This window comes from Scyliorhinus torazame, chromosome 27, assembly GCF_047496885.1.
Source record: "Scyliorhinus torazame isolate Kashiwa2021f chromosome 27, sScyTor2.1, whole genome shotgun sequence".
NCBI classification, from domain to species: domain Eukaryota; kingdom Metazoa; phylum Chordata; class Chondrichthyes; order Carcharhiniformes; family Scyliorhinidae; genus Scyliorhinus; species Scyliorhinus torazame.
Window position 1 is genome coordinate 27,086,855 of NC_092733.1, and position 27,720 is coordinate 27,114,574.

Consider the following 27,720-nt stretch of genomic DNA (forward strand, 5'->3'; position numbering starts at 1 on the left):
GCCTGCATCAGGCTCCACACCACCTTCCTCCAGCCCATCCATTTCTGATGACAAGACATCTTCCGGGTGAATGCTCCGTCCGTGCTGAATGGCAAAGTAGTGCGATGCACAACACACTAACAATCTTTGAGACTGTCTCTGGTGCACATTGTAACTTGCCCCCTGACCTGCCCAGACATCGAAAACATGATTTCAAAACTCCAATTGTCCTCTCCACTACCTGACGTGCGCACAGTTGTACCATTCCTGATCTTCATTGCTGATCCTCCGGAATGGTGTCCAAAGCCACATTCTCAATAGGTATCTCTTATCACCCAGTAACCATCCTTTAATTCCTGGTGGTGTTGTCATGGGCCGGTGTAACATTGAGCTTTCAAGGATAAATAGTCATGGGCAGTTCCCCGGTTGTTTGCATTTACAGTGAGGATCCTGACTTGTGCATCACATTCTATCATCACATTAAAAAATGGAACCCCTTCCTGTTGATGAATGAAACAGTGTCACTTCTTGGTGCCTTCAATGCAATATGTGTTCCATTGACAGCCCCGATTACTGTTGAGAAACCAGCAATCCTGTAGAATGCGATGGAGCCCGCCTTCATCTTCACAGGGGATGTGTCAAAGAAAATAAGCCCCGAAGACTAACAATCAATTGCATTCATTACTTGGTGAATGCAGATCCTCGCAGCATTCGGTGAAATGTTACATATGTCACTAATGCCATGTTGAAAGGACCCGGACGCGAAACGATTCAGCTCCGTCGTGAGTTTTATTTCCACTGTTAAGCCAGAGCGGCAGTTAGAGTTCAGCTTCAGGTCTTCCTTCAACATTTCATAAAATACCATTGCTTCCTTGCTGAAGCGCAGTCTCCTGGCACACATCTCGTCTGAGACCATTTCATACGCTGTCCTTTGTACACTATTATGGGTGGGTAATTCCTCGCCAGGCAGAGATACGCCTGACTCTTCTCTCATGATCCCTGTGCCGGCGTCGACGCATCATAAGAAGTTCAAGGACTTGCGGAGGTGAAGCCTGACTACAGATTTTGAATCTGCACTGGATTCTGCAATACCTGTCAGAGAGATAGTTCATATTAGCTGACAGGAAGCTTGTGTATGTCAACTAATGCAGTGTTAGTGTTAAAGCATTTGAAGTAATCACTGAGGCTTGTAAGGATGAACATTATATCAGGGAGACTCGTAAACAATACAGCTTAAAATACATTGCAAAATCCAAATGTACTTTAACTCTGAATCAGCTGGGAGGACAAGCGTGTTAACATTAATGTCCTTGAAGGAGTCAATAGCACCAATATCAAGGCCATAATCATCCAAAACCAACTCCGCTAGGCCGCCCATATGTTTAAGCTGTCAGAGTCCTGACTGCCAAAGCAAAGCTTCTTCACCCAGCTCAAGGAAGGATCCCGAACAAGAGGATCAGGGGTTATGGGGAGAAGGCAGGAGAATGGGTATGAGAAATATATCAGCCATGATTGAATGGCGGAGCAGACTCGATGGGCCAAGTGGTCTAATTCTGCTCCTATGTCTTATAGTCTTAGGGTCTTATGGAACAAGAAAAGGACAAGGGAAGCTCTTCAAAGGCACCTTGTAGGCTTACCTCAAGAAAGGGAACATAGACGCCAATGCCTGGGAGAGCCTTGCTCAGAAGAGACCTACTTGGAGGAACCTCCTGACTGACGGAACACTATTCTTCGAGACCACCCGACGGCAAGAGGAGGCCCGGAAATGGAACCCTAAGAAAGGAATACCTGAGACTTAGCGTCCAAGGACCTATCCCACCTTTTGGATACACCTGGCAAAGTGAGTGATTGAAGATGCAGCTCTAGGATTGGCTGCATCATCCACGTGAGGACCCACAGAGCCCGTGATCAGAAACACTGAGTGTGTTCAGTGGACAATGATACTCGTTAGCGAGTGATCACCACATTCTATCCATTGTAGTTCCTTTAATGGAATAAGACCGCCTCATAACAAACCAAAGTTTAAAATAAAAATCTTCTTTTCACTTTATTTCCTTTATTGGCATGGGTTCGGGGGGTGGGGGGGGGGGGGGGAGCTTCCTGCCTCCTTCCCTCCCCTCCTCCCTTTTTCCCCCATGTTTCTCTGTGTGCCGCCCTTGGGTTCCCTACTCACCTCCTCCCTCCTTCCCCCTTTGTACCCCCTCATTGTACGCGTTCCTGTCCGCTCTCCCCCGTCTCCCCCTCTCTCCCCAGGCGCTGTTGCCCTCGAACGGGCCTTGGAACAGGCCTCCGAATGACCCCACACTTTGTGGAAGCCCTCTGCCAACCCTCGGATGGTGTACTCAATCTTCTCTCGGTCTGCCAGCCTTAAGTATATAAATAAGAATTTGTACAACATGTAAATACCAGACACATCATCCATTAAACGTACCACTCCGTAAATTTGAAAAACGTCAATAAAAACATTTTGATAAAAAAGTTGTTAAAACTGACCAAACCCGGGACTTAAGTTGCTAAACAGAGCGGAAATTAGAAGCCAATGTATAATGTTTAAGTTGAACATATATATATATATACATGAAATACATATATAGTGCAATGTTAGAAACGACAGATATTGTAGGGGCAGTATTTCTGACACACACTCCTCCATTTTCTAGATCATGATCGTCCCCCACGCAACATGGCCACCGACTACAACCAGGCCTCACACAAGATGGCCACCAGCAACCCCAGAAATAATTGGTGACCTTCAAACCAGAAGTCCGTCCACGTCAATCTGAATGGCCATAGATTGAGGGAGGGGAATGTGCAGCAACACCTGGGTGTTCTCGTACACCAGTCACTGAAAGTAAGCATGTGCGTGCAGCAGGCGGTAAAGAAGGCAAATGGTATGTTGGCCTTCATAGTGAGAGGATTCGAGTACAGGGATGTCTTGCTGCAGTTAGACAGGGCCTTGGTGAGGCCACACCTCGGGTATTCAATGGCAGGGAAGGGAGTGCAATGTTCCTCCTGCAGGATGTTTGAGGTGAGGGATGCCGTTAGTGTCCCTGCTGATTTTACCTGCAGGAAGTGCTGCCATCTCCAGCTCCTCCAAGACCGAGTTAGGGAACTGGAGCTGGAGTTGGAAGAACTTCGGATCATTCGGGAGGCAGAGGGGGTCATAGATAGCAGCTTCAGGGAATTAGTTACACCAAAGATTGGAGATAGATGGGTAACTGTAAGAGGGACGGGGAAAAAGCAGTCAGTGCAGGGATCCCCTGCGGTCGTTCCCCTGAGAAACAAGTATACCGCTTTGGATACTTGTGGGGGGGGGACTTACCAGGGGTAAGCCATGGGGTACAGACCTCTGGCACAGAGTCTGTCCCTGTTGCTCAGAAGGGAAGGGGGGAGAGGAGCAGAGCATTAGTAATTGGGGACTCTATAGTCAGGGGCACAGATAGGAGATTTTGTGGGAGCGTGAGAGACTCACGTTTGGTATGTTGCCTCCCAGGTGCAAGGGTACGTGATGTCTCGGATCGTGTTTTCCGGGTCCTTAAGGGGGAGGGGGAGCAGCCCCAAGTCGTGGTCCACATTGGCACTAACGACATAGGTAGGAAAGGGGATAAGGATGTCAGGCAGGCTTTCAGGGAGCTAGGATGGAAGCTCAGAACTAGAACAAACAGAGTTGTTATCTCTGGGTTGTTGCCCGTGCCACGTGATAGTGAGATGAGGAATAGGGAGAGAGAGCAATTAAACACGTGGCTACAGGGATGGTGCAGGCGGGAGGGATTCAGATTTCTGGATAACTGGGGCTCTTCCTGGGGAAGGTGGGACCTCTACAGACAGGATGGTCTACATCTGAACCTGCGGGGCACAAATATCCTGGGGGGGAGATTTGTTAGTGCTCTTTGGGGGGGTTTAAACTAATGCAGCAGGGGCATGGGAACCTGGATTGTAGTTTTAGGGTAAGGGAGAATGAGAGTATAGAGGTCAGGAGCTCAGATTTGACGTCGCAGGAGGGGGCCAGTGTTCAGGTAGGTGGTTTGAAGTGTGTCTACTTCAATGCCAGGAGTATACGAAATAAGGTAGGGGAACTGGCAGCATGGGTTGGTACCTGGGACTTCGATGTTGTGGCCATTTCGGAGACATGGATAGAGCAGGGACAGGAATGGATGTTGCAGGTTCCGGGGTTTAGGTGTTTTAGTAAGCTCAGAGAAGGAGGCAAAAGAGGGGGAGGTGTGGCGCTGCTAGTCAAGAGCAGTATTACGGTGGCGGAGAGGATGCTAGATGGGGACTCATCTTCCGAGGTAGTATGGGCTGAGGTTAGAAACAGGAAAGGAGAGGTCACCCTGTTGGGAGTTTTCTATAGGCCTCCAAATAGTTCTAGGGATGTAGAGGAAAGGATGGCGAGGATGATCCTGGATAAGAGCGAAAGTAATAGGGTAGTTATTATGGGAGACTTTAACTTTCCAAATATTGACTGGAAAAGATATAGTTCGAGTACATTAGATGGGTCGTTTTTTGTTCAGTGTGTGCAGGAGGGTTTCCTGACACAGTTTGTTGACAGGCCAACAAGAGGCGAGGCCACATTGGATTTGGTTTTGGGTAATGAACCAGGCCAGGTGTTGGATTTGGAGGTAGGTGAGCACTTTGGGGACAGTGACCACAATTCGGTGACGTTTACGTTAAGGATGGAAAGGGATAAGTATACACCGCAGGGCAAGAGTTATAGCTGGGGGAAGGGAAATTATGATGCCATTAGACGTGACTTGGGGGGGATAAGGTGGAGAAGTAGGCTGCAAGTTTTGGACACACTGGATAAGTGGAGCTTGTTCAAGCATCAGCTACTGCGTGTTCTTGATAAGTATGTACCGGTCAGGCAGGGAGGAAGGTGCCGAGCGAGGGAACCGTGGTTTACCAAAGAAGTGGAATCTCTTGTTAAGAGGAAGAAGGAGGCCTATGTGAAGATGAGGTGTGAAGTTTCAGTTGGGGCGATGGATAGTTACAAGGTAGCGAGGAAGGATCTAAAGAGAGAGCTAAGACGAGCAAGGAGGGGACATGAGAAGTATTTGGCAGGAAGGATCAAGGAAAACCCAAAAGCTTTCTATAGGTATGTCAGGAATAAGCGAATGACTAGGGACAGAGTAGGTCCAGTCAAGGACAGGGATGGGAAGTTGTGTGTAGAGTCTGAAGAGATAGGCGAGATACTAAATGAATATTTTTCATCAGTATTCACTCAGGAAAAAGATAATGTTGTGGAGGAGAATGCTGAGCTCCAGGTAAATAGATTAGATGGCATTGAGGTACGTAGGGAAGAGGTGTTGGCAATTCTGGACAGGCTGAAAATAGATAAGTCCCCGGGACCTGATGGGATTTATCCTAGGATTCTCTGGGAGGCCAGGGAAGAGATTGCTGGACCATTGGCTTTGATTTTTATGTCATCATTGGATACAGGAATAGTGCCAGAGGACTGGAGGATAGCAAATGTGGTCCCTTTGTTCAAAAAGGGGAGCAGAGACAACCCCGGCAACTATAGACTGGTGAGCCTCACGTCTGTAGTGGGTAAAGTCTTGGAGGGGATTATAAGAGACAAGATTTATAATCATCTAGATAGGAATAATATGATCAGGGATAGTCAGCATGGCTTTGTGAAGGGTAGGTCATGCCTCACAAACCTTATCGAGTTCTTTGAGAAGGTGACTGAACAGGTAGACGAGGGTAGAGCAGTTGATGTGGTGTATATGGATTTCAGCAAAGCGTTTGATAAGGTTCCCCACGGTAGGCTATTGCAGAAAATACGGAGGCTGGGGATTGAGGGTGATTTAGAGATGTGGATCAGAAATTGGCTAGCTGAAAGAAGACAGAGGGTGGTGGTTGATGGGAAATGTTCAGAATGGAGTTCTGTCACAAGTGGAGTACCACAAGGATCTGTTCTGGGGCCGTTGCTGTTTGTCATTTTTATCAATGACCTAGAGGAAGGCGCAGAAGGGTGGGTGAGTAAATTTGCAGACGATACTAAAGTCGGTGGTGTTGTCGATAGTGTGGAAGGAAGTAGCAGGTTACAGAGGGATATAGATAAGCTGCAGTGCTGGGCTGAGAGGTGGCAAATGGAGTTTAATGTAGAGAAGTGTGAGGTGATTCACTTTGGAAGGAAAAACAGGAATGTGGAATATTTGGCTAATGGAAAAGTTCTTGAAAGTGTGGATGAGCAGAGGGATCTAGGTGTCCATGTACATAGATCCCTGAAAGTTGCCACCCAGGTTGATAGGGTGGTGAAGAAGGCCTATGGAGTGTTGGCCTTTATTGGTAGAGGGATTGAGTTCCGGAGTCGGGAGGTCATGTTGCAGCTGTACAGAACTCTGGTACGGCCGCATTTGGAGTATTGCGTACAGTTCTGGTCACCGCATTATAGGAAGGACGTGGAGGCTTTGGAACGGGTGCAGAGGAGATTTACCAGGACGTTGCCTGGTATGGAGGGAAAATCTTATGAGGAAAGGCTGATGGACTTGAGGTTGTTTTCGTTAGAGAGAAGAAGGTTAAGAGGAGACTTAATAGAGGCATACAAAATGATCAGAGGGTTAGATAGGGTGGACAGTGAGAGCCTTCTCCCGCGGATGGAAATGGCTAGCACGAGGGGACATAGCCTTAAACTGAGGGGTAATAGATATAGGACAGAGGTCAGAGGTAGGTTCTTTACGCAAAGAGTAGTGAGGCCGTGGAATGCCCTACCTGCTACAGTAGTGAACTCACCAACATTGAGGGCATTTAAAAGTTTATTGGATAAACATATGGATGAAAATGGTATAGTGTTGGTTAGATGGCTTTTGTTTCGGTGCAACATCGTGGGCCGAAGGGCCTGTACTCGCTGTATTGTTCTATGTTCTATGTATTGTGTGCAGTTTTGGGCTCCTTATCTGAGGAAGGATGTTCTTGCTCTAGAGGGAGTGCAGCGAAGGTTTACCAGGCTGATTCCTGGGATGGCGGGACGGACGTATGAGAAGAGATTGAGTCGGTTAGGATTGTATTCACTGGAGTTCAGAAGAATGAGGGGGGATCTCATAGAAACCTATAAAATTCTAACAGGATTAGACAGGGTAGATGCAGGAAGGATGTCCCCGATGGTGGGTGTGTCCAGAACCAGGGGTCACAGTCTGAGGATACGGGGTAAACCATTTAGGACTGAGATGAGGAGGAATTTCTTCACCCAGTGAGTGGTGAATCCTTTGCACAGAAAGCAGTTGAGGTCAAAACATTGCATGTTTTCAAGACGGAGTTAGATACAGCACTTGGGGTGAAAAGGATCAAAAGATATGGGGGAAAAGTGGGAACAAATTACTGAGTTGGATGATCAGCCATGACCATAATGAATGGCGGAGCAGGCTCGAAGGGCTGAATGGCCTCCTCCTGTCCTATTTTCTATGTTTCTGTGAATGCTACATGAGTAACTCACCTCCTAACTCCCCAAAGCCTGCCCACCATCTACAAGGCACAAGTCAGGAGTGTGATGGAATACTCTCCGCTTGCCTGGACGAGTGCAGCTCCAACAACACTCAAGGAGCTCGACACCATCCAGGACAAAGCGGCTCCGCTTGATTGGCACACCTTCCACAAACCTTCACTCCCTCCACCACCGACACACAATGGCAGCCACGTGTGCCCCCTGCAAGATGCACTGCAGGAACTCGTCAATGGTCCTTCGACAACACCTTCCAACCCCATGTCCGCTGACATCTGGAAGGACAAGAGCTGAAGACACATGGGAATCCCATCACCTGGAGGTCCTCCTCCAACTCACTCGCCACCCTGACTTGGAAATATATTGGCCGTACCTTCCCTGTCGCTGGATCAAAACACTAGAACCCCCTCCCTAACAGCGCGGCGGGTGCACCTACACCTCAAAGACTGCATCGTTTCAAGAGGGCGTCTCACCACTGCCTTCTCATGGGGCAATTAGGGACGGGCAACAAATGCTGGCCGAGCCAACGATACCCACATCGCGCGAGTGACCAAAACAAAAGCACATGAAGGAGGAAGGAACTGAATGATGGGATTGTGGAGGTGGATGAAGAGGGATAGGAGGACATAAGCACCAGCATAGTATCTGTCCAGCTGAATGGCCTGGCTCTGTTCTGTAAGTCTGGATTTGCAGAAAGGGAGCCAACTTGCATCTGCCTGGTGTCAGATGGGAAATTAATTTATATAGATAGCATCTAGTTCTCGGAACTGATTCCAATCATTCATTCCATATACTCTGTTGACAGTGATGGAAGAACAAAAATAGCACCATTTGGTTCAGAATTCACAGCAATTAAGAATCAGCATCTTTGACAAGCTCAGCACAGGAGCAATCCTTCAGAGGATTATTGTCAGATCTGCGCGTGAAAGTGAAGGTAACAAAATTTATAAACGCGAATGTCACCACAACTGGTTTCTGTTTTCTCATAAGAAGATTAAGGATTGAAGAATACTTGGTTGGTGCTTATCATTTTGCACCATCAGAGTGCTCATTCCCAACGCAGCGACGATAAGTTAATCGCATTTTGTACATTATTTTCTCCACAAAACACCTTGATTTCTTCAATCCAACTTCACACACAAACCTCCACCAACAAATAGTGCCACCTGTAACCCCTTTATATTATATTGGGCCGCACGGTAGCACAGTGGATAGCACTGTGGCTTCACAGCGCCAGGGTCCCAGGTTCGATTCCCCGCTGGGTCACTGTCTGTGCAGAGTCTGCACGTTCTCCCCGTGTCTGCGTGGGTTTCCTCCAGGTGCTCCGGTTTCCTCCAAAGACATGCAGGTTAGGTGGATTGGCCGCGCTAAATTGCCCTTAGTGTCCAAAAAAGGTTAGACGGGGTTATTGGGTTACGCAGATTGGGTGGAAGTGAGGGCTTAAAGTGGGTTGGTGCAGACTCGATGGGCCAAATGGCCTCCTTCTGCACTGTATGTTCTATGTTCTCTATCTCAGTGACTTCTATTAGATAATTGACGTCAAATTAGCATTTAATTGGAAGGTCTGTTAACCCATTCCTAACAGTAGGCACAGTGCCATAGCTAAACACGCACCACACGCAGATCAAAGAGCACCTAGGCACATTGACAAAAAGACTACCATTCCTATGGAGGCAAAAACAGAGTGTGTGTGTGAGTGAGAGAGTGAGTCTGAGAGTGTGAGGGTGCGAGGGTGAGAGAGTGAGCGTGAAAGAATGAGAGAGTGAGAGAGTGTGAGAGAGTGACAGTGAGAGAAAGAGAGAGACTGCCAGCCACCCCCCCTCACCCCCCACAAGCAACCATTACTACAGACTGTGATATTCTTGGAACAGTAACTGTTATGTGTTCAGTGAGCCAGAGTCATTTTGCTTAGAGTGGTGTGAGCTGTTAAACATCCTTTATCACCTCTTCTAAGCAGACCCCCTCTGCTGGTACATGTGCGCATGGTAGCCTCAAGAGGACAAAATGCACATTTTCAAAACACAACACCGTCCACTATCGCCATCAGTACTGACTGCATATTGCCAAATATGTGACATTGGCTGGAAGGAAAAGACCAGATAGTCCATCAGGAACTGTCCCACGCAGCATAATGACTGGAGCGTTGCTGCCAGACACGTCATAGGCATTCTGAGTGACACTGATATCAGAAGGTTTCTCCCCACCTCTCTGCTAATTAAGCTTGTTAATAGAACCATAGGGACAGAGATGGGTGATTCAAAGAGAAAATAAGGTTGGGATTCTCCATTATGAGTCTGCCCCATTATCGCTACGAGCGAGGACGGAGTATCTGGCGCTGAGCCAAATCTCCCGCCCATTGCAGCAGGGCCACCTAATCCCGCTGCCGTGAATGGACGAGGAATCCCGCTGTAAAATAATCTAGCTGTCTATTCTAACCTCACCTTCCAGCGCCTGCTCTGCAGCCTTGCGGGTCACAGCACCTCGGGTGCACATCCAGGTACCATGTTAACACGGATTCCCATTTTGTTCCTGGATCAGGGTTTCCCCACCAGCGACAGCCTCTACCCATTCTAGAAACATCCTCCAAACTGATCTTTCATTATTTGAGCAGTTTCTCCCACACGGATGGTAAGAAAGAGGTGACATTGCTTTGTTCCATTAAGATGTTCCAACCAAGGCCAAGGTAGCATTCATGGGATCCCATGCTGATGAAAACTGTCTGAGGCACAAGCACACATCTTCCAGGGGCAGCCAACCCACAGGTTTTACGCATCTAATTGCTGATGAAGCCTTAGCACAGAAGGTTTTATTGCAAAATGATCTTTGAACAACCACGCTCAAAGACCTGGATGATATTGAACTTAACTTGTGTCAGTTAAATGTTTTTGTATTATTCACAAGGCACAAGTCAGGAGTGTGATGGAATACTCTCCACTTGGGTGAGTGCAGCTCCAACAGTACTCAAGAAGCTCAACACCATCCAGGACAAAGCAGTCCACTCGATCAGCACTCCATGCATCACACCACCCACCATGCATGCACGGTGGCGCCCGTGTGCACCATCTACAAGATGCACTGCAGCAACTCACCAAGTTTCCTTCAACACAACCTCTACCCTCTACAAGGGCAAGAGCAGGATACCTGGCGACAGCACCAGCTGGAGGTTCCCCTCCAAGTCACTCACCATCCTGACTTGGAAATATATCGGCCGTTCCTTCACTGTCGCTGGGTCAAAATCCTGGAACTCCCTCCCTAACAGCGCTGGGGGTGTACCTACACCTCATGGACTGCAGCGGCTCAAGAAGACAGCTCACCGCCACCTTCTCGTGGGCAACTAGGAACGGGCAATAGATTTCAGCAACACACACACAGCCCATGAATGAATAAAAAATACCAGTTTCAAAGTTGGACTACGTCTCCTATGGTTATGTTCAAGCTAAAACTCAATTTTTAGTGACAAGCAGGGCAATTTCCCCAAAGTCTGCCTTTGATAATGTACAGAATGTTTTCCTACACAAATACTCAATGAGCCTAATGGCTCATATAAATATTGTAAAAGCCCTCCTGTTGGTTTCCTCTTTATTCCTTTATCTCCTCTTTCTTTTATTTGTGCGATTAGCATTTTGTTCCATGGATGGTTAATGGACCTGTGACTTTAACGCAGCCTGTATCTTTAAGGCAGAGCAGCTTGTAGGTGGCCTGTGCCTTTAAATTCAAGTAGAGGTTTGCAGCAGTAGGGGACAGCAGTGATGACTCGCTTTGATGGACTTGTCTGGTGGGCAATAGAACATAGAACATACAGTGCAGAAGGAGGCCATTCAGCCCATCGAGTCTGCACCAACCCACTTAAACCCTCACTTCCACCCTAGTCCCCGAACCCAATAACCCCTCCTAACCTTTTTGGTCACTAAGGGCAATTTCTCATGGCCAATCTACCTAACCTGCCCGTCTTTGGACTGTGGGAGGAAACCCACGCAGACACGGGGAGAACGTGCAGACTCCGCACCGACAGTGACCCAGCGGGGAATCGAACCTGGGACCCTGGAGCTGTGAAGCCACAGTGCTATCCACTTGTGCTGCCATGCTGCCCAATGAAGTGGCTCAAATGTCTGTGCCATGCCCGGTGGCCAGTGGTGATTGATTCTAGTCCCACTGACATGTGCCTCAGAGTCGCAAGGCTGGTTTGCTCATTTCACTTCTGACTTCGGGCTGGATGGAGGAATCTAACCAACTCACCCCAATAATATCCAACTAATTCTCACCGAAACAGATTCTCTCTCTACAAAACATATGATGTGAAGCAGAGACCAGAATCTGATAGCTCTCTAAGAACAGGCTATTTTGAAGTCAGAGGCCTTTCCTGGAAAAGCTATGAGTATGATTAATTGCTGAGCTACAAGAAAGATCATTACAAGCCATAGACCAGAGACTTTAACCTCCACACATACTGTGAAGAAAGTGCACTAAAGGACTCATCATCTGAAGCAAGGACTTTTATCTTTTCACCTTAATCCTTATTATTTTTCCACCTCTTGCCTCCCTTCTGTGTTTGTCTGTCTTGTGTGCGTGGGTGGAGGGTGGGGAAATTATAGGCGAGTCAGGTATTAGCTCGACATTAAGCTGCTCTGTTTACTGCATATTTCATATTTGTTCTAGTTATAAATAAACAGTAATCGTGTTTCAACTTACAAACCTAGTGACTGTGATCATCGAGGAACCAAAGGCCAAAGACTTTGGGTATTTTCATAAAACTGGTTGGCTAATTCACTTGTGTTGTGGCACGTGGGGCTGGAATTGACCGTGTACTCGCCCAAGGTGACATAACAATATGCTGATCTGGATCTGGCCCAGAGTGCCCACCAAGAACTCTACAATGGGTCCCGCCAAGCCTGAGCTTTACTCAGGACACTAAGTTGAACTGGATCGGCTCTTGAGCAACTTTTGACTATGTGTTACTTTGGTTTACTTTCTTCCTGAACTCTTCTTAACTGTGCCTGCCCTGGGAGTGTTTGATGGAACAGTGTAGAGGGAACTTTACTCTGTGTCTAACCCCATGCTGTACCTGTCCTGGGAGTGTTTGATGGCCACAGTGTAGAGGGAGCTTTACTCTCTATCTAACCCCGTGCTGTACCTGTCCTGGGAGTGTTTGATGGGGACAGTGTAGAGGGAGCTTTACTCTGTATCTAACCACATGCTGTACCTGTCCTGGGAGTGTTTGATGGGGACAGTGTAGAGGGAACTTTACTCTGTGTCTAACCCCATGCTGTACCTGTCCTGGGAGTGTTTGATGGGGACAGTGAAGAGGGAGCTTTACTCTGTATCTAACCCTGTGCTGTACCTGTCCTGGGAGTGTTTGATGGGGACAGTGTAGAGGGAGCTTTACTCTGTATCTAGCCCCGTGTTGTGCATGTCCTGGGAGTGATTAATGGGGGCAGTGTAGCGGGAGCTTTACTCTGTATCTAACCCCGTGCTGTACCTGTCCTGGAAGTGCTTGATGGCGACAGTGTCGAGGGAGCTTTACTCTGTGTTTAACCAAGCGAGCAGCACGGTAGCATATTGGTTAGCACTGTGGCTTCACAGCGCCAGGGTCCCAGGTTCGATTCCCGGCTTGGGTCACTGTCTGTGTGGAGTCTACACGTTCGCCCCGTGTGTCCGTGTGTTTCCTCCGGGTGCTCCGGTTCCTTCCCACAGTCCAAAGATGTGCAGGTTAGGTGGATTGGCCGTGATAAATTGCCCCTTAGTGTCCACAAATGTTAGGAGGGGCTATTGGGTTCGGGGAATAGGGTGGAAGTGAGGGCTGAAGTGGGTCGGTGCAGACTCGATGGGCCGAATGGCCTCCTTCTGCACTGCATGTTCTATGTGCTGCACATGCCGTATCACCATGGCCGGTAGTATCCCAGTATATCTCCTCTTCACATTCCCCAATACCTTGTCATCCTGTCTAATATATAGTGCCCGAATTGAGTACAATGGGAAGGTTGGTGGTTTAAAACATTTATTTCTTTTTGCCTCTCCCCCCTTCCCAAATACATCAGAGCACATTTCGGCGTGTTAAACATCCTCTGCCATGTGTCTACACATTTTCTCCAGTCTGTTGATGCCCTCCTGAAATCTGTTACTATCCTCAAACTGTTTACTGCACTTCCAAAAAGGCTTAAAATATGTTTATTTATTCCACATGATGTACTTCATCCAGCAACACCTTCATAAATCACTGACTGTCTGCATGCAGTCAACACTTTCCAGTCACAAGATCTGTTATTAATGTTGATTCAACGCCAAGAAACCTCTGAAGTCTCACTGCTGATTGCTTGGCTGAAGGAGGGAGGGTTGTTATGAAGAATATGAACTATTTGTCTGGAAGGATACTACCAGCAATTTGGAGCGCCTTGTTTTGTCGCTCCCACACCATCTAAATGGACGCAAATTCCTTAGTTTGTCAGAAAGGATACCTTTCGAATTACTTAGCTCCGCAATAGGCTCCTGGACCTCGTTACGATAGCCAAACTCCGAGAGGCGTGAGGAATTTTCGAGATTTTATTTTTTCCTTCCTTCCTTGAGTTTTTTTTTTTGTTGTATAAACCTATCCCCTTTTCCGCTCGGGAGAGATCACTTGACGCTTGGGTGGGATTGGGAGGTGTGCATACCGTGGTGGAAACATAGGAAATAGGAACAGTAGGACGCCATTCGGCCCTGCTCCGCCATTCGTCATTATCGGGGCTGGGGCTGGTTTAGCACACTGGGCTAAATAGCTGGCCTTTGAAAACAGACCAATGCAGGCCAGCAGCACGGTTCAATTTCCGTACCGGCCTCCCCGAATAGGCGCCGGAATGTGGCGACTAGGGGCTTTTCACAGTAACTTCATTTGAAGCCGACTTGTGACAATAAGCGATTTTCATTTCATTTTTCATTTCATTCGTGACAGATCGCCCAACTCGGTAACTTTATCCCGCTTTCCCTCCATGTCCTTTGGTCCCTTTCATCATTTGGGGCAGCACGGTGGCATAGTGGTTAGCACAATTGCTTCACAGCTCCAGGGTCCCAGGTTCGATTCCCGGCTTGGGTCACTGTCTGTGCGGAGTCTGCACGTTCTCCCCCGTGCGTGCGTGGGTTTCCTCCGGGTGCTCCAGTTTCCTCCCACAGTACAAAGATGTGCAGGTTAGGTGGATTGGCCATGCTAAATTGCCCTTGGTGTCCAAAACTGCCCTTAGTGCTGCGTGGGGTTGCTGGGTTATGGGGATAGGGTGGAGGTGTGGGCTTGGGTAGGGTGCTCTTTCCAAAGAGCCGGTGCAGACTCGATGGGCCAAATGGCCTCCTTCTGCACTGTAAATTCTATGATCTATGGTCCCAAGAGTGATCTCTCACTACTTATTGAAAACATACAACGATTTGGCCTCAGCTACTTTCTGTGATAGCGAATTCCACAGGCCCACCACTCTCTGGGTGAAGATATTTCTCCTCATCTCTACCCTAAATGGTTTACCCCCTATCTTCAAACTGTGACCCCTGGTTCTGGACTCCCCCGCCAGCGGGAACATCCTTCCAGCATCCACCCATCCAGTCCTGTTAGAATTTTATAGGTTTCTGTGAGATCTCCCTCATTCTTCTGAACTCCAGCGAACACAATGCTAACCGGCTCATTCTCTCCTCATGCGTCAATCCCGCCACCTCAGGAATCTGTCTGGTAATCCTTCGCTACGTAGGTCTTTGCCGCCCTGTCAGACAGTTTGGGTTGGGCCAAGCGGGGTTTTCCTATCTGCCATTGGCCGTACATCAGTTAGCTACGGAGAAACCCGTTCACTCAGCTTTTCCTTCATTCTGCCTTTTTTTGACAAGTACCCCTGCTTTTCACTAATCTCTCCAGCAGGAGGCTGCAGAAATCACACGGGGAGCGATTTTTAAAAATTCTTTCGTCTAATTTCTTTCGTTTCGATCCAACATTTGTTCCGCATCCCTCACTACCCTCGAACTGAGTGGACCCAGTTAAGAGTCAACCACATTGCTGGGGGTCTGGAGTCACATGTAGGCCAGACTGGGTAAGGACGGCAGATTTCCTCCTCCAAAGGGGCAATAGTGAACCAGATGCGATTAGATAACAATTGATAGTTTTACGGTCACCATCACTGAGACTAACTTTATATACCAGATTAATTATTGTTGAATTTGAGCTCTACCAACAGCTGTGTTCGGGATTTGAACCCTTGGCACCAGGGCAAAAGCCCAGGCCTCTGGATTACTAGCCCAGTGACACGACCACCATCTTTCCCTAATTTCAACAAACGTTTGCATTTGAACATCACTTTACGGAACCCTGGGCAGCTTCAAGGTGCGTTCCGCCAATGGAGCACTTTTCACGTTCTGTCGCCAGATTTTCCACTCACCCAACCCTCACCGTGTGCTTTCTGCCGGCAGAGGTGGCTTGCCATTGGTAAGATCTTTCAGTCCCGCCGATGGGGAAGGAGCGGAGTGGGCGGGGGGGAGGGGGGGTGGGGGGGGGGGGGTGCATTTCTGCTGTTATCACCTTCGGTGGAATCACAAGATTCCATCGGAGGAGAAATCCGGCCACTGGCAACATGGGAAACAAATAAGCTCCGAACAACAGGAATGTGACGATGGCCGTATATCCTGATCTCGATTGAGGGTCGAGTGTTGGCCGGGTCTGTAATATTCTCTGTATGCACGGATGGTGAGGTCTTTAGAGTGGAAGTGATCAGAGAACATCCAGCTTTGAAAATGAACAAAACTGTTTGTTAACTAACTAAAACATGAAAGGATTTCTATTATGTCTACTAAGATTACCATGATGTGGAGATGCCGGCGTTGGACTGGGGTGAGCACAGTAAGAATTCTTACAACACCAGGTTAAAGTCCAACAGGTTTGTTTCAAACACTAGCTTTCGGAGCACTGCTCCTTCCTCAGGTGAATCTGAAGAACGTGAGGAAGGAGCTGCGCTCTGAAAGCTAGTGTTTGAAACAAATCTGTTGGACTTTAACCTGATGTTGTAAGACTTCTTACTGTACTAAGATTACAGTTGGACACAACGGCTAAATACAAACAACTATGATTAACTATTAATAATTATTGTTGACTCAGGAGCTGCTCGATCTGTCACTCTGCTTTCTGTCTAGGTTGCACCTGTGCTCAGTTCTGTGTCACGTTTGTGTTCCAGTAATGTTCTCCTGTCACCACGCCACCTGTGGTCGGATGCTAGAATACATCCTCTCTCACCATGTGGGCGTCTTCCAGTGACATTCTCCTGTCACCACGCCACCTGTGGTCGGATGGTAGAATACATCCTCTCTCACCATGTGGGCGTCTTCCAGTGACATTCTCCTGTCACCATGCCACCTGTGGCCAGATGTTACAATGCGTCCTATCTCACACGCAGCTGTGTTCCAGTAACGTTCTCCTGTCGCCACACCACCTGTGGCCGGATGCTAAAATGCATCCTGTCTCACATGCAGCTGTGTTCCAGTAATGTTCTCCTGACGCCACACCACCTGTGGTCGGAAGCTAGAATACCAATTTATACACACAGGCACAAATGTTTACCAAATAGGTTTGGCTATTATGTTATATCGATCAATGATAGTTTACATATCATCACAGGGACAAACGGGGGAAAATTCCCCCTGAACCTTCTTCGAAACAGCACCTTACTCATCCACCTGAGAGAGCAAATCAGCTTCGGATTAAAATCCCAAAGATGGCACCGCTGACAGTGTGGCTCCCACCCCCACCGGCACCTGACTGGATTTTATGTCCGGAGCGGGGCTCGGACTCACCATCCCCCGACCGCGGGAGACGAGTGGGCCCCTCACTGTGCCGCAGGAGGGGATGCCCATGCAGCAAGGGCCCGTCAGCAGATGCTCCGTCTTCCCAGCCGGGCGTCGTCCGAATTCTTTGCTTTTTTTATTTGTCGCGCCGATAAAGAAAATGTTTTGAGGGGGGAAATAAGAAGATCTTTTACTTGTTCAAATCAAAAAAAAACTTCCTCTGAAGAAAATGAGAAAGAAATAGATGATATTTGTTATTTTCCAAGCCGTTGGGTGGAGGACCCGGGCAATAACACTGGATCGAATCGCTCCGGGTTACACCAAAGAACTATTCAGATTATTATCGATTTGTAACGCTGAGTGTAGTTTGTTGGTGAGTGACCCACAGCTAATTTTAAATAACTCTATTCGAATTGATCTGGCTGTGTTCGCAGAATCGAAGAATTCCATTTGTGTTGCGTTGAAGAGCAGGTTCATGAATCATTACACATACATCACAGGAGGCTTAGAAAACTGGAGTGAGAAAATGTTTTTTAATCAGGACTCAGTAGCCAGCCTGGTGCTGAAGGTGCGATATATCATTTTAAAACACTGCACAGCTCTCAGTCTCGCTTTAGAAACGCAGTTTATCATCGTTCCCTGTGAAAATCGATTGTGTAACATCAAATCGGGAGATCTGATACTTCATTTCCTCGAATGCAGATATATATCAATTAGGAGTGGCCCGGGCAAGCAGAAAAAATAACCAATTGCAGCTCCAGGCCTCCGCAGTCTCTGGGGTTTTTTTTTTGTGTTTTGCTCCGGGTTTCCCTTCCCTCCCCCACACCACTTATCCTCCTCGGCCTATACCTTCAGGGACTGCGTTTCCGGGTGTCCCCGCTGGCAACTCACTCACGCGGGCAGTCATTGTACCACCTGGTGTGTTGGGCGTCTGGGCTGGGGATACCTGGGTTACCCATCCCCCGCCGTGAGGCCCACCCCCCAAACGAGAAGTCCACGCCGGGTTGATGGGCAACCGAGGCGGGCGAGTGGGCCGCCCGAGTGGGCCTTTGCTCACCACGGCCACGCCAGTGAGACTAAATTTGTTCAACGCCTACCGGATATTCGATAGCGAGTTATAAAAAGTGCGCGATCGCTCGCGTATTAATAGAGCTGCCGTGAACCTCAAATGGGTACAGGCTAAGGAAACGGCACGGAGGCACGCCTGGGGCCTGGGAAGCGGTCAACGAAATGTCTCGCGGGCGGCATTCAGATCCCTGGTGGAAGGACAGTTGAAAAAAAAAATGAAAATCGCTTATTGTCACAAGTAGGCTTCAAATGAAGTTACTGTGAAAAGCCCCTAGTCGCCACATTCCGGCGCCTGTTCAGGGAGGATGCTACGGGAATTGAACCGTGCTGCTGGCCTTGGTCTGCTTTCAAAGCCAGCGATTTAGCCCTGTGCTAAACAGCCCACCATTGATCTACGGTGATCCTCCCAGGGCAGGACTGAGGGAGTGCTGTACTGTTGGAAGTGTTGCCTCACCGAGCATGGCAGGAAAGTGTCCGTCTGGTCTGCCCTCCCGGGTGGCTGCGAAACCAGAGAACCATAGAATGCGTACAGTGCAGAAGGAGGCCATTTGGCCCATCGAGCCAGCGCCGACCCTCTGAAAAAACACCTGACCTAGCCCCACCACTCCCGCCCTATTACCGTAACCCCAGCTAACCGACACATCTTTGCACACTGAGGGGCAATTTAGCGTGGCCAATCCACCTAACCTGCACATCTTTGGACTGTGGGAGGAAACCAGAGCACCCGGAGGAAACCCACGCACACACGGGGGAGAACATGCAGACTCCGCACAGACAGTCGCCCGAGGCCGGAATTGAACACGGGTCCCTGGCGCTCTGATAGTTTACATATAAATTGCTGACCGCCGTGCTGCCCTACGCAGCTGCTTGGAGGGGAGCAGGGGGGGTTCCCCCTTGTCAATACGTAATGTCAGGGAAAGAGGCTATCTGGCCACCATCACGTTGCCGCAATGTGGGATCTTGGCCATGTCCAGAAAAAGGCCGCTTGAATTTTCCAGCATCACAACAGGGAATACGCTTCAACGACACTTTATTAGCTCTCGTGTGCCGGGACATCCTGAGCTTACGAAAGGTGGGAAATGGATATGCATGTCCTCACTTCTCCTTGATTAATTGCCAGCTGCCATTCCACACCTCCAACGAGTTGGCTTGTTCAGTTCCTGTTTTGGAAATGAAATCGGCATCCATCTGGAATCTGTCTGACAGTTCACCATCGACTGCGCTCCCTCCGAACAACCCCTCACTGACTCTTCCACACCCAGCGTGTCGAAAGCTGTCACCAAACCAAACATTAAGTCCCAGTCTGCCACTTAGGCAGGGATTTCCAAATGTGCTTTTCTTTTTCTACCTCTCACTTCTCTCTCTGATTAAAGACGAGGAAAAGAGGGAAACTCGAGCAAATTACTTCTGCACCGAAGTGGGGAATTTCCTGAAGTAGGCTGTTTATCTCCATTCTCATTTTCCGGCTCGAACAAAAGGGTGGAAGAATGTAACACGTGCACTCGAATCCTCCCTCAGAGAAATAACGATATTTGGCCGGTTTTATTTTTTTACACTTTTTGCCAAAACAAATTTCTAAGGTCCTCAAAATGTTTGGTGTAGCGCAGGGCCAGGCACACCTTCACCATTCAAGAGGTTTTAAAATATATCTAACCCCGTGCTGTTCCGGTCCTGGGAGTGTTTGATGGGGACAGTGTAGAGGGAGCTTTACTCTGTATCTAACCCCGTGCTGTACCTGTCCTGGGAGTGTTTGATGGGGACAGTGTAGAGGGAGCTTTACTCTGTATCTAACCCCGTGCTGTACCTGTCCTGGGAGTGTTTGATGGGGACAGTGTAGAGGGAGCTTTACTCTGTATCTAACCCCGTGCTGTACCTGTCCTGGGAGTGTTTGATGGGGACAGTGTAGAGGGAGCTTTACTCTGGATCTAATCCCCGTGCTGTACCTGTCCTGGGAGTGTTTGATGGGGACAGTATAGAGGGAGCTTTACTCTGTAACTAACCCCGTGCTGTACCTGTCCTGGGAGTGTTGATGGGGACAGTGTAGAGGGAGCTTTACTCTGTATCTAACTCCGTGCTGTACCTGTCCGGGAGTATTTGATGGGGTCAGTGTAGGGGAGCTTTACTCTGTATCTAACCCCGTGCTGTACCTGTCCTGGGAGTGTTTGATGGGGACAGTGTGGACTGAGCTTTGTTGTATTAAAGGCTCTAGAAACATAAGTTGTTGTGGTCATAACTACAAACACACAAATTAGGATCAGGAGGAGGCCACTCGGCCCCTCGAGCCCTGCTCTGCCATTCAATGAGATCATGACGGATCTGACTGTAACCTCAACCCCACATTCCCGCCACCCCCCCCCCCCCGATAACCTTTCACCCCCTCGTTAATCAAGAATCTATCTCGCTCTGCCTTAAAAATAGTCAAAGATTCTGCTCCCACAGCCTTTTGCGGAAGAGAATTCTGCAGTTACTCTGCTTGGCGGTCATCACTCCTTCCAAATTAGTATCAATATTATCAGAAATAACCCTTGATTTCAGCACAGCGAAGATGGACGAGAGGTGGAGCAGCCATTTGGATCCTGGCAGACCAGGCCTCAACACACCTCCACCCCTGTCAGGAGGAGATTGCACATATTCCTCAGTCCCAGGGGCACTGCAAAAACTATTTGCGATTCATTGGGCGGGAAGATCTGATTCTTGTTCTGGATACTCCTTCATTGAGTGAGTCACCGGCTACCTGAGACCCCAGCCCACCACATCGCAGAGCAGTCCGAGGGCAATAAGAACAAGGCAGGAGTGCTGAGGGCAACAAGACACAAATTCAGTTCTTCGGAGAGACTGACCGCGAGTTTGCCATCAGGTTACGGGCTGCCACAGTCAGCAGTCACCTGCGGAATCGTGTCCAGCTCTTCGTTGCCAAGGGACACGGGAGGCCGTCCAGCGTTGGAGGCATGAGGCAACTCACAGGACTGACGCCAGGTGTTGAAGGCCTGATTCATAAAGGAAGAGTGGAAATACACAGGCTATTCAGCTGTGAAAGGTGGCACATGAAACGTGATCCGATATGGGGATATCCATATGGCCGGCACGGTAATACAGTGGTTAGCACTGTTGCTTCACAGCACCAGGGTCTTGGGTTCGATTCCCGGCTTGGGTCACTGTCTGTGCGGAGTCTGCACGTTCTCCCCGTGTCTTCGTGGGTTTCCTCCGGGTGCTCCGGTTTCCTCCCACAAGTCCCGAAAGACGTGTTTGTTGGGTGAATTGGACATTCTGAATTCTCCCTCTGTGTACCCGAACAGGTGCCGGAGTGTGGCGACTAGGGGATTTACACAGTAACTTCATTGCAGTGTTCATGTGAGCCTACTTGTGACACTAATAAAGATTATTATTATTCGAGAAATGCAACAACAACTTGAGCTTCAGCATCATTTAAAATAATCTTTCACGGGATGTTGGCGTCTCTGGCTTGGCCGGCATTTATTGCCCATCGCTAATTGCCCCTTGAGAAGGTGGTGGTGAGCTGCCTTCTTGAACTGCTGTAGTCCACGTGGTGTAGGTACACCCACTGTGCTGTTAGGGAGGGCGTTCCAGAGTTTTGACCCAGTGACAGTGAAGGAACGGCCGATATATCGTTGAGATATATATGACTTGGAGAGGGAACCTCCAGGTGGTGGGGTTCCCAGGTATCTGCTGCTCTTGTCCATCTAGATGGTAGTGGTCGTGGGTTTGGGAGGTGCTGCCTAAGGAACCTTGGTTACTTACTGCAGAACATCTTGTAGACATGGCTGCTACTGTGGCGGAGGGTGCGAATGCTTGTGGACGGGGTGCCAATCAAGCAGGGCTGTTTTGTCCTGGATGGTGTCGAGCTTCTTGAGTGTTGTTGGAGCTGCTCTCAGCCAGACAAGTGGAGAGTATTCCATCACACTCCTGACTTGTGGAAAGCATCCGAAGATGACTTCAACATAATTTGACACTATACCATCTGTTGCTCTGTTTACTTGCTATAAATATGGCGGTCAATATGGTCGCCTTCCTTAATCCTAATTATGTTTACTTTCAGAGTCGCCAGGTATCTCTCGATACCGCCACAAGGTTCAAACCCGAATACCGATCAAAGAGCCAATACACCAGTTAGTTCGTTCAAAGTCAATACTATTTATTTACACACACAGTAAGATCTACTCATGCACAACAGTACTACAAACTAAACTATCTCTAACGCAAACGCCGATACTTAACTTCGGGTGCCCATTTAGTCAGAGGAACAATGATGGCCGTTGTTCGAATCTGAGTCTGTTGGGTTCGAAGAGATACAGGAGAACAGCAAATTTTGTCCGTCTAGTAGCACGTGTCGACCTTGAGCTTACTTGCTCCTGGTGATGCTGGTGAGGCTGGTGGATGGGTCTCTCCGCTTGAAAGCCGAATCCAAGAGAGTGAATCTCTTGTGGAGGTTCCTTCTTATACTTGGAGGGGCTTTGCGCGCTTTTAGGCGGGCCTTAAAATTGGTCCCAATCAATTGGGCAGCTTCTCGATCATTGTTATCGATCTTAACCAATAAAGGGGCGGGTGCCCTGATGGCTGGGCGTGTCTTAGGTGGCCGTTGGCCTTGCTTTGTTTGTGTCTTTCTGTTGGGTTACTGGCGCCGGGATGTCTGAGACAGTATCAACTCCCTGAGTGTTAGTCCTTTGTTCCTCGGAGATGGGCCATCAATATGTTAACCTACCCAGAGTTTCGTTTCCGCCTGGGAGCTGCTTCCCAAATATACATTCAGGCACTGTGCCTGCTTGTTGTCTAGTATTGTCCACATTTCCCTACATTCTCTGTGAGCGTCCATTTTGTGTTCTGGAAGTGGCCATCCCAGGTGGCACAGGGGGATTGGGATGAAATCTCACACCAATACTATCATTTGTTTTGTTATGCTCTTGCCGTAGCATAAGCTGCTTCCTTGATGTGCACTCTGACAAAGGAAGGTTCAGATTTGGAGATAGCTTTAACACGTTTATTAAACTATTAACAATTCTCCTACTTGGATTCGACGCTACTGTTAATCCTTCTATAGCTACTCAGACTGACTAACCAGTCTGCTACAATCCACGTGGTGGGTGTGATGTTCAATCAACCCTGTGTCTGTACTCACTGAGTGACTCCACTGGAAAGAGACTGAGCATGTGTGATGTGTCCTTTTATATGGGTTGGTGTAATGCCCTCCTGTGGTAGTGTCATCTTTGTGTGTATTGTGACTGCCCATTGGTCGTGTCCTATCTTACCGACCTATTGGTTGACTGCCTGTGTGTCATGTCTCTGGTGTTCCCTCTAGTGTCTAGCTAGACATTTCTTTGTACATTTCTTTGTTCTGTACATTTCTTTGTTCTTTTAGAAGATTGTAGTTTAGTCGGGCAGTATGGTCGGCACGGGCTTGGAGGGCCGAAGGGCCTGTTCCTGTGCTGTACATTTCTTTGTTCTTTGTTCTTTTAGGTGTAGTGTATGTCCAGTAACCCTTTGTGTACTTACAGTGATGTATATCACCACATCCCCCCTTTTTCGTGTTACATATTTTCTGTACAGTGTTAAAGAAAATTGAACAAACTTGGTAGATGAGTGATACTCTGTACAAGTTCTGATAACAGTGATCACTAAACAATAAGTCCAAATCATATGCATGAGTCCAAAGTTCATTAATTGTTATGGTCGGGTGGCTTTCTTGTTTGGTTGGTGAGTTGGTGATGTTGATGGTGGCGTTGCATTGTAAACGCCCTCAATGTCCCTGTGCTGAAGGAACCGAGAAGTGGTCAACTCACTTCGTTGTCGGATTTGGAATCTTTTTTTTCTTTCGATGCTTGTGGTGGTAATTCTTGATGGCATCTGTCCTGAAAGCCAGGTTGCCTGTTGGTAGTGCAACATATATTGTTCTACAAGCTGGGTGGCTGTGAAGGATGAGGGAAAGATTTACATTTCTATAGCGCCTTTCAGGACGTCGCAAAGTGATTTCGCAATGTAGCCACTGATGTGATATCGATGCCTGTCGTTGATTTAGGCTCAGGCGAGGAGGGCCTGATCAAGAATTGGTTGCGTGGCCCATCTTGAGGAAGAGAGTGGGAGAGTATCCAAGGAATGCTTCGTTGGGGATTGAGTGTGAGATAATACATATGGGGAGGGTAAAACAAGGCGAGGGAGTGCACAATAAACAGAAGGATGCAGAGAATTGCCAATTAACAGAGTATAATAAATGAATTGCAAGGACCCTTCCTGTTGATTCCCTTCATAAGAACATAAGAACTAGGAGCAGGAGTAGGCCATCTGGCCCCTCGAGCCTATTCTTCTATTTTACCTTTATCATTTTTGATCCATAGATCGTTAATGGAGACATGCCTTAAAGTCTTGCAGAGGAACACTGTGGCACAGCGGTTAGCACTGCTGCCTCACGACGCCAGGGACCCGGGTTCAATTCTGACTTTGGGTGATTGCCTGTGCGGAGTCTGCACGTCCTCCCCGTGTCTGCATTGGTTTCCTCCGGGTGCTGCGGTTTCCTACCACAGTCCAAAGATGTGCAGGTTAGGTGGGGTTACGGGGAGAGGGCAGGGGAGTGGGCCTAGGTAGGCTGCTCTTTCAGAGAGGCGGTGCACACTCAATGGGCCGAATTGCCTCTTTACGCACTGTAGGGATTCTATGGAAGCAAAGAACTCAAAGTGTCAAAATAGTACACTGTGTTATAAAGTTTTGTATTTTAGGCAGGAAAACCCAGACTTTATGGCACCCAAGAGATTGCAGGGGTTCATCTTGATTATTTGGCTGGTGGGCAATGGATTGGTCAGGGACTGCATTCTGCTCGGCAACAGCCAACGATTGGTTCCTGTCTGCTGGGGTTTTACGGAGACAACCCATGAGAAGTCACCGGACCCTCAAGGTGGAAGCAGCTCTCTCTCTCTGCTCTGCTGCCCACTGTCTGAATGCAGAAGGTTCTAGACACTGAAAGAAGAAGTTCTCTCTCTCTCTCGAATGCTGGCTGCTCAAAGAAAAGATATTATCCATCAGAAAGCCGAGACTGAAGAAACAAACTAACTGGAAAATGTCCACCTGAAACAAAGACTTAGGTATTTTCCCACCCTTTTTCCCCTCTGTGTTTGTTTGTCTATGTGTGTGTGTGTGTGGGGGGGGGGGGGGGGGGGCAGGTTAAAAGGGGCGAAGGTTCAGAAATTGAATAGTAGTTAACTACTTGTAATGTTTGACGGTTTAATTATAATGACTGTTAATAACAAAAGGTTAATTGTGTTTAGAGTTACAAACCTGGGGACTGAAATTATTAGGCAGCTGGAGACCTCGGATATGTTCAACTGTGTTGTGATTCCAGGTCAAGTGGGGCTGGGATTGACCCCGCACCGGCTCAGGGTGTTGTGACAGCGCAAACCCCGAAAGGGGAGGAGGGAAGCTTAAAAAGGAAACTAAGCAAATTTAAGTTGAACTAATATTTTGAGTGGAGTGATGGGCTCCTGGGGCCCCCAGCACACCTCAAGCGTCACTGGCAGATAGCAAGTGCTCCTTCTCCAGCCACTCCCAGGCCAGGTCATAGCCGCAAAAGAGAGTCCCTTTTTATGCTCTTTTGAGTTTACAGAATAAAAAGGAACAAATTAAATAATTAATAAACAAGCAACTCGAGAGCCCCTCAAAGGGACACTGTAGCAAAAAACAAAAGCTCAACAGAAATTTATTTAGATTAAGATAATGTTGCAGTCGTGCACTCCAGCACCTGGGAGCGCCTAGCTCTCAAGGTAAGCAGCCCTCTCCGAGGGCACACCGGAGCGGACATCACCACGAAACAGAATCCCTTGTCTTACAAAATTACCTTATTTAGCGAACCGCCCCTTTAAAGAAAGCAAGACTTGAATCGACTATATTCAAATGTAACTATGGGCCGAGATGATGCTCCCAGCCCTCGCAGCCCCACCTGTTCTTTGTACAAGGCCTCCAACGAACCAAAGAACACCACCATTAGGGCAGCACGGTAGCACGGTGGTTAGCACTGTGGCTTCACTGCGCCAGGGTTCCAGGTTCGATTCCCAGCTTGGGTCCCTGTCTGTGCGGAGTCTGCACGTTCTCCCCCGTGTCTGCGTGGGTTTCCTCCGGGTGCTCCGGTTACCTCCCACAGTCCAAAGACGTGCAGGTTAGGTGGATTGGCCAGGATAAATTGCCCTTAGTCTCCAAAAAAGGTTAGGAGGGGTTATCGGGTTACAGGGATAGGGTGGAAGTGAGGGCTTGAATGGGCCGATGCAGACCCGATGGGCCGAATGGCCTCCTTCTGCGCTGTATGTTCTATGTTCTCATATTCTCCCTCTGCAGACACAAACACCAACATAACCCCGAGGATCCATTCCTAAATTATTTTCACAGATTCGCAGAATTGTTACAGTGCAGCCCATCGCGTCTGCTCGGCACCACCTCTCCAAATGAACATTTCGAGCAGCAATGAAATAGAACTAAACTAAAGAACCACCTTTATACGGGTGGTGACTGAACCAATGCAAAAGCGATGCTCAACGGTCGGGGAACGGCCTCCAGCGAACCGGCGGCCATCTTGTGTTCCCTCCATGACACCGAGGCACGGTTATAGCCGTTGGCGAGGCAGCCGGTCAAACGACCCACCTCAGCAGCCCACTTGCCTGGATCTGTCAATGGCCACCTTGGCCAGGCCTGGGAAGAGACCCACGAGGAGGCCCTCCAATCTGCCTGTACCTCCATTCTGCACCAGAGGTCGGGAGGGCAGGGCTGAAGTGGAACCAGAAATTGAGAAGCAACCCCTTCAAACAATCCAAAACAAAAAGGGGGGTCAGCAACCTCGCACGGTCCGGCCAGGGGAAATACAGACGGCCTGGGAGTCCGTGATCCATCTTCACGTCGTGGACTTCAGGAAGGCCTTTGACAAGGTCCCTCATGGTAGACTGTTACAAAAGGTGAAGTCACACGGGATCAGGGGTGAGCTGGCAAGATGGATACAGAACTGGCTAGGTCATAGAAGGCAGAGAGTAGCAAGGAAGGGTGCTTTTCTGATTGGAGGGTGTTCCGCCGGGATCAGTGCTGGGACCTTTGCTGTTCGTAGTATAAATAAATGATTTGGAGGAAAATGTAACTGGTCTGATTCGTAAGTTTGCGGACGACACAAAGGTTGGTGGAATTGTGGATAGCGATGAGGACTGTCAGAGGATACAGCAGGATTTAGATCGTTTGGAGACTTGGGCGGAGAGATGGCAGATGGAGTTTAATCCGGACAAATGTGAGGTAATGCATTTTGGAATGTCTAATGCAGGTAGGGAATATACAGTGAATGGTAGAACCCTCAAGAGTATTGAAAGTCAGAGAGATCTAGGAGTACAGGTCCACAGGTCACTGAAAGGGGCAGCCACGGGTGGAGAAGGTAGTCAAGAAGGCATACGGCATGCTTGCCTTCATTGGCCGGGGCATTGAGTATA

At 48.5% G+C, this 27,720-nt stretch overlaps 1 long non-coding RNA gene across 1 annotated transcript in view; it reads left to right on the forward strand.

Moving 5' to 3' along the window:
• Positions 1–27,720, forward strand: part of LOC140403400 (uncharacterized) — a 269,765-nt gene that overhangs the window by 24,161 nt on the left and 217,884 nt on the right. The window contains exon 4 of the long non-coding RNA XR_011938300.1: positions 2,640–2,830. This is a non-coding gene — a long non-coding RNA (uncharacterized lncRNA). The remainder of the gene's footprint in view (positions 1–2,639; positions 2,831–27,720) is intronic.